At 43.3% G+C, this 13237-nt stretch overlaps 11 non-coding genes across 11 annotated transcripts; all 11 read right to left on the minus strand.

Annotated features, from left to right (window-relative positions):
* Window positions 1-841: 841 nt before the first annotated feature.
* Window positions 842-960, minus strand: LOC136741953 (5S ribosomal RNA). Its single transcript, XR_010814588.1, has one exon. It is a non-coding gene; the product is annotated as a 5S ribosomal RNA (ribosomal RNA).
* Window positions 961-2026: 1066 nt separating this feature from the next.
* Window positions 2027-2145, minus strand: LOC136742198 (5S ribosomal RNA). Its single transcript, XR_010814823.1, has one exon. It is a non-coding gene; the product is annotated as a 5S ribosomal RNA (ribosomal RNA).
* Window positions 2146-3211: 1066 nt separating this feature from the next.
* On the minus strand, window positions 3212-3330 carry LOC136741951 (5S ribosomal RNA). Its single transcript, XR_010814586.1, has one exon. It is a non-coding gene; the product is annotated as a 5S ribosomal RNA (ribosomal RNA).
* A 1056-nt stretch (window positions 3331-4386) lies between these two features.
* Window positions 4387-4505, minus strand: LOC136741954 (5S ribosomal RNA). Its single transcript, XR_010814589.1, has one exon. It is a non-coding gene; the product is annotated as a 5S ribosomal RNA (ribosomal RNA).
* A 1056-nt stretch (window positions 4506-5561) lies between these two features.
* LOC136741955 (5S ribosomal RNA) lies at window positions 5562-5680 on the minus strand. The gene has a single exon (XR_010814590.1). It is a non-coding gene; the product is annotated as a 5S ribosomal RNA (ribosomal RNA).
* A 1056-nt stretch (window positions 5681-6736) lies between these two features.
* Window positions 6737-6855, minus strand: LOC136742115 (5S ribosomal RNA). The gene has a single exon (XR_010814743.1). It is a non-coding gene; the product is annotated as a 5S ribosomal RNA (ribosomal RNA).
* A 1056-nt stretch (window positions 6856-7911) lies between these two features.
* LOC136742101 (5S ribosomal RNA) lies at window positions 7912-8030 on the minus strand. The gene has a single exon (XR_010814729.1). It is a non-coding gene; the product is annotated as a 5S ribosomal RNA (ribosomal RNA).
* Window positions 8031-9086: 1056 nt separating this feature from the next.
* LOC136741957 (5S ribosomal RNA) lies at window positions 9087-9205 on the minus strand. Its single transcript, XR_010814591.1, has one exon. It is a non-coding gene; the product is annotated as a 5S ribosomal RNA (ribosomal RNA).
* Window positions 9206-10261: 1056 nt separating this feature from the next.
* Window positions 10262-10380, minus strand: LOC136741958 (5S ribosomal RNA). Its single transcript, XR_010814592.1, has one exon. It is a non-coding gene; the product is annotated as a 5S ribosomal RNA (ribosomal RNA).
* Window positions 10381-11436: 1056 nt separating this feature from the next.
* LOC136742168 (5S ribosomal RNA) lies at window positions 11437-11555 on the minus strand. The gene has a single exon (XR_010814793.1). It is a non-coding gene; the product is annotated as a 5S ribosomal RNA (ribosomal RNA).
* A 1066-nt stretch (window positions 11556-12621) lies between these two features.
* LOC136742169 (5S ribosomal RNA) lies at window positions 12622-12740 on the minus strand. Its single transcript, XR_010814794.1, has one exon. It is a non-coding gene; the product is annotated as a 5S ribosomal RNA (ribosomal RNA).
* Between the last annotated feature and the right edge of the window lie 497 nt (window positions 12741-13237).

The raw sequence follows: 13237 nt of genomic DNA on the forward strand, positions 1-13237 counted from the left end.
CTTGATAATACAGCTGTAATTGAGTGCCTGACACGCCAGTCAAGCGCAATCTTGAGAAGGTGTGCATTTCAGTAAGGATTTCAATTGACATGCAGTATGAAACTGAAAGGAGGTTGCATCACTATGATGCATAACATTGCATGTATTGTATTTTCAAGTGTTTGCATTCATCCTGTTGTCATTTTGTTTTGAAAGCAGAAGAATCATTCAACAGGTTGCTGAGACAAATGTAAACCAGTAAAACATATGAAGAGAAACAAACCTTGAATATAAGTTCAGTTGTTTAAACATTTGACAAACTATGGTGAGGGGGTAAGAAAACACACAAATCCAGCAGCTCCTGTATTTCAATACACCAGAACCCAATATTATTGGCGAGTCGGGTAGTCCATCATCACAGTTCGAGGGCAGGCATCATTTCAGTAATTTCATCCCGTTGCATTCACATCCGTGCCTTGAATGAGATTGAATGTGATCTTTGCTCTCAAGTATGTTCCCAAGTTTTACACTTTCGTGCTTTGCATGAATGGGAATGGAACCGTGTGTGTTGAATGAGGCTCCTTGTGAGCACTGAACTTTGTCCGGTGGAGTTCCTTTTTGTGTTGCTGTAATTGTGTCATTTCTCGATGAGAAAGATTAGGCAACATTGAGTCACTTCTAGCCATGATGCTCAATTTATTTACGAATGTACCCTAGTTACTAGGGACCGTTTACGTTGGAGAACAAGATCTATTGTATGCCTGTGTATTTGGGGAAGTCAAATCTGAAATAATGATGAAATTGCGTGTATCCAAAGTTAAAACTCGTGATTTGTCGCCCTCTGGTGTGTAAAAGATGCAAAAGCTTACAGCACCTGGTATTCCCAGGCGGTCTCCCATCCAAGTACTGACCAGGCCCGAGCCTGCTTAGCTTCCGAGATCGGACGAGATCGGGCGTATTCAGGCTAGTATGGCCGTAAGCCAGGGAGGCTGTCCCTGACGCTCTACTTAAAGGGAAGGCAATATCCGTTTCTGCCGTTCATACTTACAGTTGAACTGTCTCTCTACTCTAAAGCCCGGGACACACCAGCGCGCCGCAGACAGTCCCTGCTAACACGCCACGTTGTGGCAACATTGTGGCAACGTTGTGCGTTAGCTGGGGTGCCACACCAGACCGGAACTATATATTACAAAACGAACACATTGTCTTGATAAAACAGCTGTAATTGAGTGCCTGACACGCCAGTCAAGCGCAATCTTGAGAAGGTGTGCATTTCAGTAAGGATTTCAATTGACATGCAGTATGAAACTGAAAGGAGGTTGCATCACTATGATGCATAACATTGCATGTATTGTATTTTCAAGTGTGTGCATTCATCCTGTTGTCATTTTGTTTTGAAAGCAGAAGAATCATTCAACAGGTTGCTGAGACAAATGTAAACCAGTAAAACATATGAAGAGAAACAAACCTTGAATATAAGTTCAGTTGTTTAAACATTTGACAAACTATGGTGAGGGGGTAAGAAAACATACAAATCCAGCAGCTCCTGTATTTCAATACACCAGAACCCAACATTATTGGCGAGTCGGGTAGTCCATCATCACAGTTCGAGGGCAGGCATCATTTCAGTAATTTCATCCCGTTGCATTCACATCCGTGCCTTGAATGAGATTGAATGTGATCTTTGCTCTCAAGTATGTTCCCAAGTTTTACACTTTCGTGCTTTGCATGAATGGGAATGGAACCGTGTGTGTTGAATGAGGCTCCTTGTGAGCACTGAACTTTGTCCGGTGGAGTTCCTTTTTGTGTTGCTGTAATTGTGTCATTTCTCGATGAGAAAGATTAGGCAACATTTAGTCACTTCTAGCCATGATGCTCAATTTATTTACGAATGTACCCTAGTTACTAGGGACCGTTTACGTTGGAGAACAAGATCTATTGTATGCCTGTGTATTTGGGGAAGTCAAATCTGAAATAATGATGAAATTGCGTGTATCCAAAGTTAAAACTCGTGATTTGTCGCCCTCTGGTGTGTAAAAGATGCAAAAGCTTACAGCACCTGGTATTCCCAGGTGGTCTCCCATACAAGTACTGACCAGGCCCAAGCCTCCTTAGCTTCCGAGATCGGACGAGATCGGGCGTATTCAGGCTAGTATGGCCGTAAGCCAGGGAGGCTGTCCCTGACGCTCTACTTAAAGGGAAGGCAATATCCGTTTCTGCCGTTCATACTTACAGTTGAACTGTCTCTCTACTCTAAAGCCCGGGACACACCAGCGCGCCGCAGACAGTCCCTGCTAACACGCCACGTTGTGGCAACATTGTGGCAACGTTGTGCGTTAGCTGGGGTGCCACACCAGACCGGAACTATATATTACAAAACGAACACATTGTCTTGATAAAACAGCTGTAATTGAGTGCCTGACACGCCAGTCAAGCGCAATCTTGAGAAGGTGTGCATTTCAGTAAGGATTTCAATTGACATGCAGTATGAAACTGAAAGGAGGTTGCATCACTATGATGCATAACATTGCATGTATTGTATTTTCAAGTGTGTGCATTCATCCTTTTGTCATTTTGTTTTGAAAGCAGAAGAATCATTCAACAGGTTGCTGAGACAAATGTAAACCAGTAAAACATATGAAGAGAAACAAACCTTGAATATAAGTTCAGTTGTTTAAACATTTGACAAACTATGGTGAGGGGGTAAGAAAACACACAAATCAAGCAGCTCCTGTATTTCAATACACCAGAACCCAATATTATTGGCGAGTCGGGTAGTCCATCATCACAGTTCGAGGGCAGGCATCATTTCAGTAATTTCATCCCGTTGCATTCACATCCGTGCCTTGAATGAGATTGAATGTGATCTTTGCTCTCAAGTATGTTCCCAAGTTTTACACTTTCGTGCTTTGCATGAATGGGAATGGAACCGTGTGTGTTGAATGAGGCTCCTTGTGAGCACTGATCTTTGTCCGGTGGAGTTCCTTTTTGTGTTGCTGTAATTGTGTCATTTCTCGATGAGAAAGATTAGGCAACATTTAGTCACTTCTAGCCATGATGCTCAATTTATTTACGAATGTACCCTAGTTACTAGGGACCGTTTACGTTGGAGAACAAGATCTATTGTATGCCTGTGTATTTGGGGAAGTCAAATCTGAAATAATGATGAAATTGCGTGTATCCAAAGTTAAAACTCGTGATTTGTCGCGCTCTGGTGTGTAAAAGATGCAAAAGCTTACAGCACCTGGTATTCCCAGGCGGTCTCCCATCCAAGTACTGACCAGGCCTGAGCCTGCTTAGCTTCCGAGATCGGACGAGATCGGGCGTATTCAGGCTAGTATGGCCGTAAGCCAGGGAGGCTGTCCCTGACGCTCTACTTAAAGGGATGGCAATATCCGTTTCTGCCGTTCATACTTACAGTTGAACTGTCTCTCTACTCTAAAGCCCGGGACACACCAGCGCGCCGCAGACAGTCCCTGCTAATATGCCACGTTGTGGCAACGTTGTGCGTTAGCTGGGGTGCCACACCAGACCGGAACTATATTTTACAAAACGAACACATTTGTCTTGATAAAACAGCTGTAATTGAGTGCCTGACACGCCAGTCAAGCGCAATCTTGAGAAGGTGTGCATTTCAGTAAGGATTTCAATTGACATGCAGTATGAAACTGAAAGGAGGTTGCATCACTATGATGCATAACATTGCATGTATTGTATTTTCAAGTGTGTGCATTCATCCTGTTGTCATTTTGTTTTGAAAGCAGAAGAATCATTCAACAGGTTGCTGAGACAAATGTAAACCAGTAAAACATATGAAGAGAAACAAACCTTGAATATAAGTTCAGTTGTTTAAACATTTGACAAACTATGGTGAGGGGGTAAGAAAACACACAAATCCAGCAGCTCCTGTATTTCAATACACCAGAACCCAATATTATTGGCGAGTCGGGTAGTCCATCATCACAGTTCGAGGGCAGGCATCATTTCAGTAATTTCATCCCGTTGCATTCACATCCGTGCCTTGAATGAGATTGAATGTGATCTTTGCTCTCAAGTATGTTCCCAAGTTTTACACTTTCGTGCTTTGCATGAATGGGAATGGAACCGTGTGTGTTGAATGAGGCTCCTTGTGAGCACTGATCTTTGTCCGGTGGAGTTCCTTTTTGTGTTGCTGTAATTGTGTCATTTCTCGATGAGAAAGATTAGGCAACATTTAGTCACTTCTAGCCATGATGCTCAATTTATTTACGAATGTACCCTAGTTACTAGGGACCGTTTACGTTGGAGAACAAGATCTATTGTATGCCTGTGTATTTGGGGAAGTCAAATCTGAAATAATGATGAAATTGCGTGTATCCAAAGTTAAAACTCATGATTTGTCGCCCTTTGGTGTGTAAAAGATGCAAAAGCTTACAGCACCTGGTATTCCCAGGCGGTCTCCCATCCAAGTACTGACCAGGCCCGAGCCTGCTTAGCTTCCGAGATCGGACGAGATCGGGCGTATTCAGGCTAGTATGGCCGTAAGCCAGGGAGGCTGTCCCTGACGCTCTACTTAAAGGGATGGCAATATCCGTTTCTGCCGTTCATACTTACAGTTGAACTGTCTCTCTACTCTAAAGCCCGGGACACACCAGCGCGCCGCAGACAGTCCCTGCTAATATGCCACGTTGTGGCAACGTTGTGCGTTAGCTGGGGTGCCACACCAGACCGGAACTATATTTTACAAAACGAACACATTTGTCTTGATAAAACAGCTGTAATTGAGTGCCTGACACGCCAGTCAAGCGCAATCTTGAGAAGGTGTGCATTTCAGTAAGGATTTCAATTGACATGCAGTATGAAACTGAAAGGAGGTTGCATCACTATGATGCATAACATTGCATGTATTGTATTTTCAAGTGTGTGCATTCATCCTGTTGTCATTTTGTTTTGAAAGCAGAAGAATCATTCAACAGGTTGCTGAGACAAATGTAAACCAGTAAAACATATGAAGAGAAACAAACCTTGAATATAAGTTCAGTTGTTTAAACATTTGACAAACTATGGTGAGGGGGTAAGAAAACACACAAATCCAGCAGCTCCTGTATTTCAATACACCAGAACCCAATATTATTGGCGAGTCGGGTAGTCCATCATCACAGTTCGAGGGCAGGCATCATTTCAGTAATTTCATCCCGTTGCATTCACATCCGTGCCTTGAATGAGATTGAATGTGATCTTTGCTCTCAAGTATGTTCCCAAGTTTTACACTTTCGTGCTTTGCATGAATGGGAATGGAACCGTGTGTGTTGAATGAGGCTCCTTGTGAGCACTGATCTTTGTCCGGTGGAGTTCCTTTTTGTGTTGCTGTAATTGTGTCATTTCTCGATGAGAAAGATTAGGCAACATTTAGTCACTTCTAGCCATGATGCTCAATTTATTTACGAATGTACCCTAGTTACTAGGGACCGTTTACGTTGGAGAACAAGATCTATTGTATGCCTGTGTATTTGGGGAAGTCAAATCTGAAATAATGATGAAATTGCGTGTATCCAAAGTTAAAACTCGTGATTTGTCGCGCTCTGGTGTGTAAAAGATGCAAAAGCTTACAGCACCTGGTATTCCCAGGCGGTCTCCCATCCAAGTACTGACCAGGCCCGAGCCTGCTTAGCTTCCGAGATCGGACGAGATCGGGCGTATTCAGGCTAGTATGGCCGTAAGCCAGGGAGGCTGTCCCTGACGCTCTACTTAAAGGGATGGCAATATCCGTTTCTGCCGTTCATACTTACAGTTGAACTGTCTCTCTACTCTAAAGCCCGGGACACACCAGCGCGCCGCAGACAGTCCCTGCTAATATGCCACGTTGTGGCAACGTTGTGCGTTAGCTGGGGTGCCACACCAGACCGGAACTATATTTTACAAAACGAACACATTTGTCTTGATAAAACAGCTGTAATTGAGTGCCTGACACGCCAGTCAAGCGCAATCTTGAGAAGGTGTGCATTTCAGTAAGGATTTCAATTGACATGCAGTATGAAACTGAAAGGAGGTTTCATCACTATGATGCATAACATTGCATGTATTGTATTTTCAAGTGTGTGCATTCATCCTGTTGTCATTTTGTTTTGAAAGCAGAAGAATCATTCAACAGGTTGCTGAGACAAATGTAAACCAGTAAAACATATGAAGAGAAACAAACCTTGAATATAAGTTCAGTTGTTTAAACATTTGACAAACTATGGTGAGGGGGTAAGAAAACACACAAATCCAGCAGCTCCTGTATTTCAATACACCAGAACCCAATATTATTGGCGAGTCGGGTAGTCCATCATCACAGTTCGAGGGCAGGCATCATTTCAGTAATTTCATCCCGTTGCATTCACATCCGTGCCTTGAATGAGATTGAATGTGATCTTTGCTCTCAAGTATGTTCCCAAGTTTTACACTTTCGTGCTTTGCATGAATGGGAATGGAACCGTGTGTGTTGAATGAGGCTCCTTGTGAGCACTGATCTTTGTCCGGTGGAGTTCCTTTTTGTGTTGCTGTAATTGTGTCATTTCTCGATGAGAAAGATTAGGCAACATTTAGTCACTTCTAGCCATGATGCTCAATTTATTTACGAATGTACCCTAGTTACTAGGGACCGTTTACGTTGGAGAACAAGATCTATTGTATGCCTGTGTATTTGGGGAAGTCAAATCTGAAATAATGATGAAATTGCGTGTATCCAAAGTTAAAACTCGTGATTTGTCGCGCTCTGGTGTGTAAAAGATGCAAAAGCTTACAGCACCTGGTATTCCCAGGCGGTCTCCCATCCAAGTACTGACCAGGACCGAGCCTGCTTAGCTTCCGAGATCGGACGAGATCGGGCGTATTCAGGCTAGTATGGCCGTAAGCCAGGGAGGCTGTCCCTGACGCTCTACTTAAAGGGATGGCAATATCCGTTTCTGCCGTTCATACTTACAGTTGAACTGTCTCTCTACTCTAAAGCCCGGGACACACCAGCGCGCCGCAGACAGTCCCTGCTAATATGCCACGTTGTGGCAACGTTGTGCGTTAGCTGGGGTGCCACACCAGACCGGAACTATATTTTACAAAACGAACACATTTGTCTTGATAAAACAGCTGTAATTGAGTGCCTGACACGCCAGTCAAGCGCAATCTTGAGAAGGTGTGCATTTCAGTAAGGATTTCAATTGACATGCAGTATGAAACTGAAAGGAGGTTGCATCACTATGATGCATAACATTGCATGTATTGTATTTTCAAGTGTGTGCATTCATCCTGTTGTCATTTTGTTTTGAAAGCAGAAGAATCATTCAACAGGTTGCTGAGACAAATGTAAACCAGTAAAACATATGAAGAGAAACAAACCTTGAATATAAGTTCAGTTGTTTAAACATTTGACAAACTATGGTGAGGGGGTAAGAAAACACACAAATCCAGCAGCTCCTGTATTTCAATACACCAGAACCCAATATTATTGGCGAGTCGGGTAGTCCATCATCACAGTTCGAGGGCAGGCATCATTTCAGTAATTTCACCCCGTTGCATTCACATCCGTGCCTTGAATGAGATTGAATGTGATCTTTGCTCTCAAGTATGTTCCCAAGTTTTACACTTTCGTGCTTTGCATGAATGGGAATGGAACCGTGTGTGTTGAATGAGGCTCCTTGTGAGCACTGATCTTTGTCCGGTGGAGTTCCTTTTTGTGTTGCTGTAATTGTGTCATTTCTCGATGAGAAAGATTAGGCAACATTTAGTCACTTCTAGCCATGATGCTCAATTTATTTACGAATGTACCCTAGTTACTAGGGACCGTTTACGTTGGAGAACAAGATCTATTGTATGCCTGTGTATTTGGGGAAGTCAAATCTGAAATAATGATGAAATTGCGTGTATCCAAAGTTAAAACTCGTGATTTGTCGCGCTCTGGTGTGTAAAAGATGCAAAAGCTTACAGCACCTGGTATTCCCAGGCGGTCTCCCATTCAAGTACTGACCAGGCCCGAGCCTGCTTAGCTTCCGAGATCGGACGAGATCGGGCGTATTCAGACTAGTATGGCCGTAAGCCAGGGAGGCTGTCCCTGACGCTCTACTTAAAGGGATGGCAATATCCGTTTCTGCCGTTCATACTTACAGTTGAACTGTCTCTCTACTCTAAAGCCCGGGACACACCAGCGCGCCGCAGACAGTCCCTGCTAATATGCCACGTTGTGGCAACGTTGTGCGTTAGCTGGGGTGCCACACCAGACCGGAACTATATTTTACAAAACGAACACATTTGTCTTGATAAAACAGCTGTAATTGAGTGCCTGACACGCCAGTCAAGCGCAATCTTGAGAAGGTGTGCATTTCAGTAAGGATTTCAATTGACATGCAGTATGAAACTGAAAGGAGGTTGCATCACTATGATGCATAACATTGCATGTATTGTATTTTCAAGTGTGTGCATTCATCCTGTTGTCATTTTGTTTTGAAAGCAGAAGAATCATTCAACAGGTTGCTGAGACAAATGTAAACCAGTAAAACATATGAAGAGAAACAAACCTTGAATATAAGTTCAGTTGTTTAAACATTTGACAAACTATGGTGAGGGGGTAAGAAAACACACAAATCCAGCAGCTCCTGTATTTCAATACACCAGAACCCAATATTATTGGCGAGTCGGGTAGTCCATCATCACAGTTCGAGGGCAGGCATCATTTCAGTAATTTCATCCCGTTGCATTCACATCCGTGCCTTGAATGAGATTCAATGTGATCTTTGCTCTCAAGTATGTTCCCAAGTTTTACACTTTCGTGCTTTGCATGAATGGGAATGGAACCGTGTGTGTTGAATGAGGCTCCTTGTGAGCACTGATCTTTGTCCGGTGGAGTTCCTTTTTGTGTTGCTGTAATTGTGTCATTTCTCGATGAGAAAGATTAGGCAACATTTAGTCACTTCTAGCCATGATGCTCAATTTATTTACGAATGTACCCTAGTTACTAGGGACCGTTTACGTTGGAGAACAAGATCTATTGTATGCCTGTGTATTTGGGGAAGTCAAATCTGAAATAATGATGAAATTGCGTGTATCCAAAGTTAAAACTCGTGATTTGTCGCGCTCTGGTGTGTAAAAGATGCAAAAGCTTACAGCACCTGGTATTCCCAGGCGGTCTCCCATCCAAGTACTGACCAGGCCCGAGCCTGCTTAGCTTCCGAGATCGGACGAGATCGGGCGTATTCAGGCTAGTATGGCCGTAAGCCAGGGAGGGTGTCCCTGACGCTCTACTTAAAGGGATGGCAATATCCGTTTCTGCCGTTCATACTTACAGTTGAACTGTCTCTCTACTCTAAAGCCCGGGACACACCAGCGCGCCGCAGACAGTCCCTGCTAATATGCCACGTTGTGGCAACGTTGTGCGTTAGCTGGGGTGCCACACCAGACCGGAACTATATTTTACAAAACGAACACATTTGTCTTGATAAAAGAGCTGTAATTGAGTGCCTGACACGCCAGTCAAGCGCAATCTTGAGAAGGTGTGCATTTCAGTAAGGATTTCAATTGACATGCAGTATGAAACTGAAAGGAGGTTGCATCACTATGATGCATAACATTGCATGTATTGTATTTTCAAGTGTGTGCATTCATCCTGTTGTCATTTTGTTTTGAAAGCAGAAGAATCATTCAACAGGTTGCTGAGACAAATGTAAACCAGTAAAACATATGAAGAGAAACAAACCTTGAATATAAGTTCAGTTGTTTAAACATTTGACAAACTATGGTGAGGGGGTAAGAAAACACACAAATCCAGCAGCTCCTGTATTTCAATACACCAGAACCCAATATTATTGGCGAGTCGGGTAGTCCATCATCACAGTTCGAGGGCAGGCATCATTTCAGTAATTTCACCCCGTTGCATTCACATCCGTGCCTTGAATGAGATTGAATGTGATCTTTGCTATCAAGTATGTTCCCAAGTTTTACACTTTCGTGCTTTGCATGAATGGGAATGGAACCGTGTGTGTTGAATGAGGCTCCTTGTGAGCACTGATCTTTGTCCGGTGGAGTTCCTTTTTGTGTTGCTGTAATTGTGTCATTTCTCGATGAGAAAGATTAGGCAACATTTAGTCACTTCTAGCCATGATGCTCAATTTATTTACGAATGTACCCTAGTTACTAGGGACCGTTTACGTTGGAGAACAAGATCTATTGTATGCCTGTGTATTTGGGGAAGTCAAATCTGAAATAATGATGAAATTGCGTGTATCCAAAGTTAAAACTCGTGATTTGTCGCGCTCTGGTGTGTAAAAGATGCAAAAGCTTACAGCACCTGGTATTCCCAGGCGGTCTCCCATCCAAGTACTGACCAGGCCCGAGCCTGCTTAGCTTCCGAGATCGGACGAGATCGGGCGTATTCAGGCTAGTATGGCCGTAAGCCAGGGAGGCTGTCCCTGACGCTCTACTTAAAGGGATGGCAATATCCGTTTCTGCCGTTCATACTTACAGTTGAACTGTCTCTCTACTCTAAAGCCCGGGACACACCAGCGCGCCGCAGACAGTCCCTGCTAATATGCCACGTTGTGGCAACGTTGTGCGTTAGCTGGGGTGCCACACCAGACCGGAACTATATTTTACAAAACGAACACATTTGTCTTGATAAAACAGCTGTAATTGAGTGCCTGACACGCCAGTCAAGCGCAATCTTGAGAAGGTGTGCATTTCAGTAAGGATTTCAATTGACATGCAGTATGAAACTGAAAGGAGGTTGCATCACTATGATGCATAACATTGCATGTTTTGTATTTTCAAGTGTGTGCATTCATCCTGTTGTCATTTTGTTTTGAAAGCAGAAGAATCATTCAACAGGTTGCTGAGACAAATGTAAACCAGTAAAACATATGAAGAGAAACAAACCTTGAATATAAGTTCAGTTGTTTAAACATTTGACAAACTATGGTGAGGGGGTAAGAAAACACACAAATCCAGCAGCTCCTGTATTTCAATACACCAGAACCCAATATTATTGGCGAGTCGGGTAGTCCATCATCACAGTTCGAGGGCAGGCATCATTTCAGTAATTTCATCCCGTTGCATTCACATCCGTGCCTTGAATGAGATTCAATGTGATCTTTGCTCTCAAGTATGTTCCCAAGTTTTACACTTTCGTGCTTTGCATGAATGGGAATGGAACCGTGTGTGTTGAATGAGGCTCCTTGTGAGCACTGAACTTTGTCCGGTGGAGTTCCTTTTTGTGTTGCTGTAATTGTGTCATTTCTCGATGAGAAAGATTAGGCAACATTTAGTCACTTCTAGCCATGATGCTCAATTTATTTACAAATGTACACTAGTTACTAGGGACCGTTTACGTTGGAGAACAAGATCTATTGTAAGCCTGTGTATTTGGGGAAGTCAAATCTGAAATAATGATGAAATTGCGTGTATCCAAAGTTAAAACTTGTGATTTGTCGCCCTTTGGTGTGTAAAAGATGCAAAAGCTTACAGCACCTGGTATTCCCAGGCGGTCTCCCATCCAAGTACTGACAAGGCCCGAGCCTGCTTAGCTTCCGAGATCGGACGAGATCGGGCGTATTCAGGCTAGTATGGCCGTAAGCCAGGGAGGCTGTCCCTGACGCTCTACTTAAAGGGAAGGCAATATCCGTTTCTGCCGTTCATACTTACAGTTGAACTGTCTCTCTACTCTAAAGCCCGGGACACACCAGCGCGCCGCAGACAGTCCCTGCTAACACGAAACGTTGTGGCAACATTGTGGCAACGTTGTGCGTTAGCTGGGGTGCCACACCAGACCGGAACTATATATTACAAAACGAACACATTGTCTTGATAAAACAGCTGTAATTGAGTGCCTGACACGCCAGTCAAGCGCAATCTTGAGAAGGTGTGCATTTCAGTAAGGATTTCAATTGACATGCAGTATGAAACTGAAAGGAGGTTGCATCACTATGATGCATAACATTGCATGTATTGTATTTTCAAGTGTGTGCATTCATCCTGTTGTCATTTTGTTTTGAAAGCAGAAGAATCATTCAACAGGTTGCTGAGACAAATGTAAACCAGTAAAACATATGAAGAGAAACAAACCTTGAATATAAGTTCAGTTGTTTAAACATTTGACAAACTATGGTGAGGGGGTAAGAAAACACACAAATCCAGCAGCTCCTGTATTTCAATACACCAGAACCCAATATTATTGGCGAGTCGGGTAGTCCATCATCACAGTTCGAGGGCAGGCATCATTTCAGTAATTTCATCCCGTTGCATTCACATCCGTGCCTTGAATGAGATTCAATGTGATCTTTGCTCTCAAGTATGTTCCCAAGTTTTACACTTTCGTGCTTTGCATGAATGGGAATGGAACCGTGTGTGTTGAATGAGGCTCCTTGTGAGCACTGAACTTTGTCCGGTGGAGTTCCTTTTTGTGTTGCTGTAATTGTGTCATTTCTCGATGAGAAAGATTAGGCAACATTTAGTCACTTCTAGCCATGATGCTCAATTTATTTACAAATGTACACTAGTTACTAGGGACCGTTTACGTTGGAGAACAAGATCTATTGTATGCCTGTGTATTTGGGGAAGTCAAATCTGAAATAATGATGAAATTGCGTGTATCCAAAGTTAAAACTTGTGATTTGTCGCCCTTTGGTGTGTAAAAGATGCAAAAGCTTACAGCACCTGGTATTCCCAGGCGGTCTCCCATCCAAGTACTGACAAGGCCCGAGCCTGCTTAGCTTCCGAGATCGGACGAGATCGGGCGTATTCAGGCTAGTATGGCCGTAAGCCAGGGAGGCTGTCCCTGACGCTCTACTTAAAGGGAAGGCAATATCCGTTTCTGCCGTTCATACTTACAGTTGAACTGTCTCTCTACTCTAAAGCCCGGGACACACCAGCGCGCCGCAGACAGTCCCTGCTAACACGAAACGTTGTGGCAACATTGTGGCAACGTTGTGCGTTAGCTGGGGTGCCACACCAGACCGGAACTATATATTACAAAACGAACACATTGTCTTGATAAAACAGCTGTAATTGAGTGCCTGACACGCCAGTCAAGCGCAATCTTGAGAAGGTGTGCATTTCAGTAAGGATTTCAATTGACATGCAGTATGAAACTGAAAGGAGGTTGCATCACTATGATGCATAACATTGCATGTATTGTATTTTCAAGTGTGTGCATTCATCCTGTTGTCATTTTGTTTTGAAAGCAGAAGAATCATTCAACAGGTTGCTGAGACAAATGTAAACCAGTAAAACATATGAAGAGAAACAAACCTTGAATATA

Source organism: Amia ocellicauda, unplaced genomic scaffold, assembly GCF_036373705.1.
Source record: "Amia ocellicauda isolate fAmiCal2 unplaced genomic scaffold, fAmiCal2.hap1 HAP1_SCAFFOLD_73, whole genome shotgun sequence".
Taxonomy (NCBI): domain Eukaryota; kingdom Metazoa; phylum Chordata; class Actinopteri; order Amiiformes; family Amiidae; genus Amia; species Amia ocellicauda.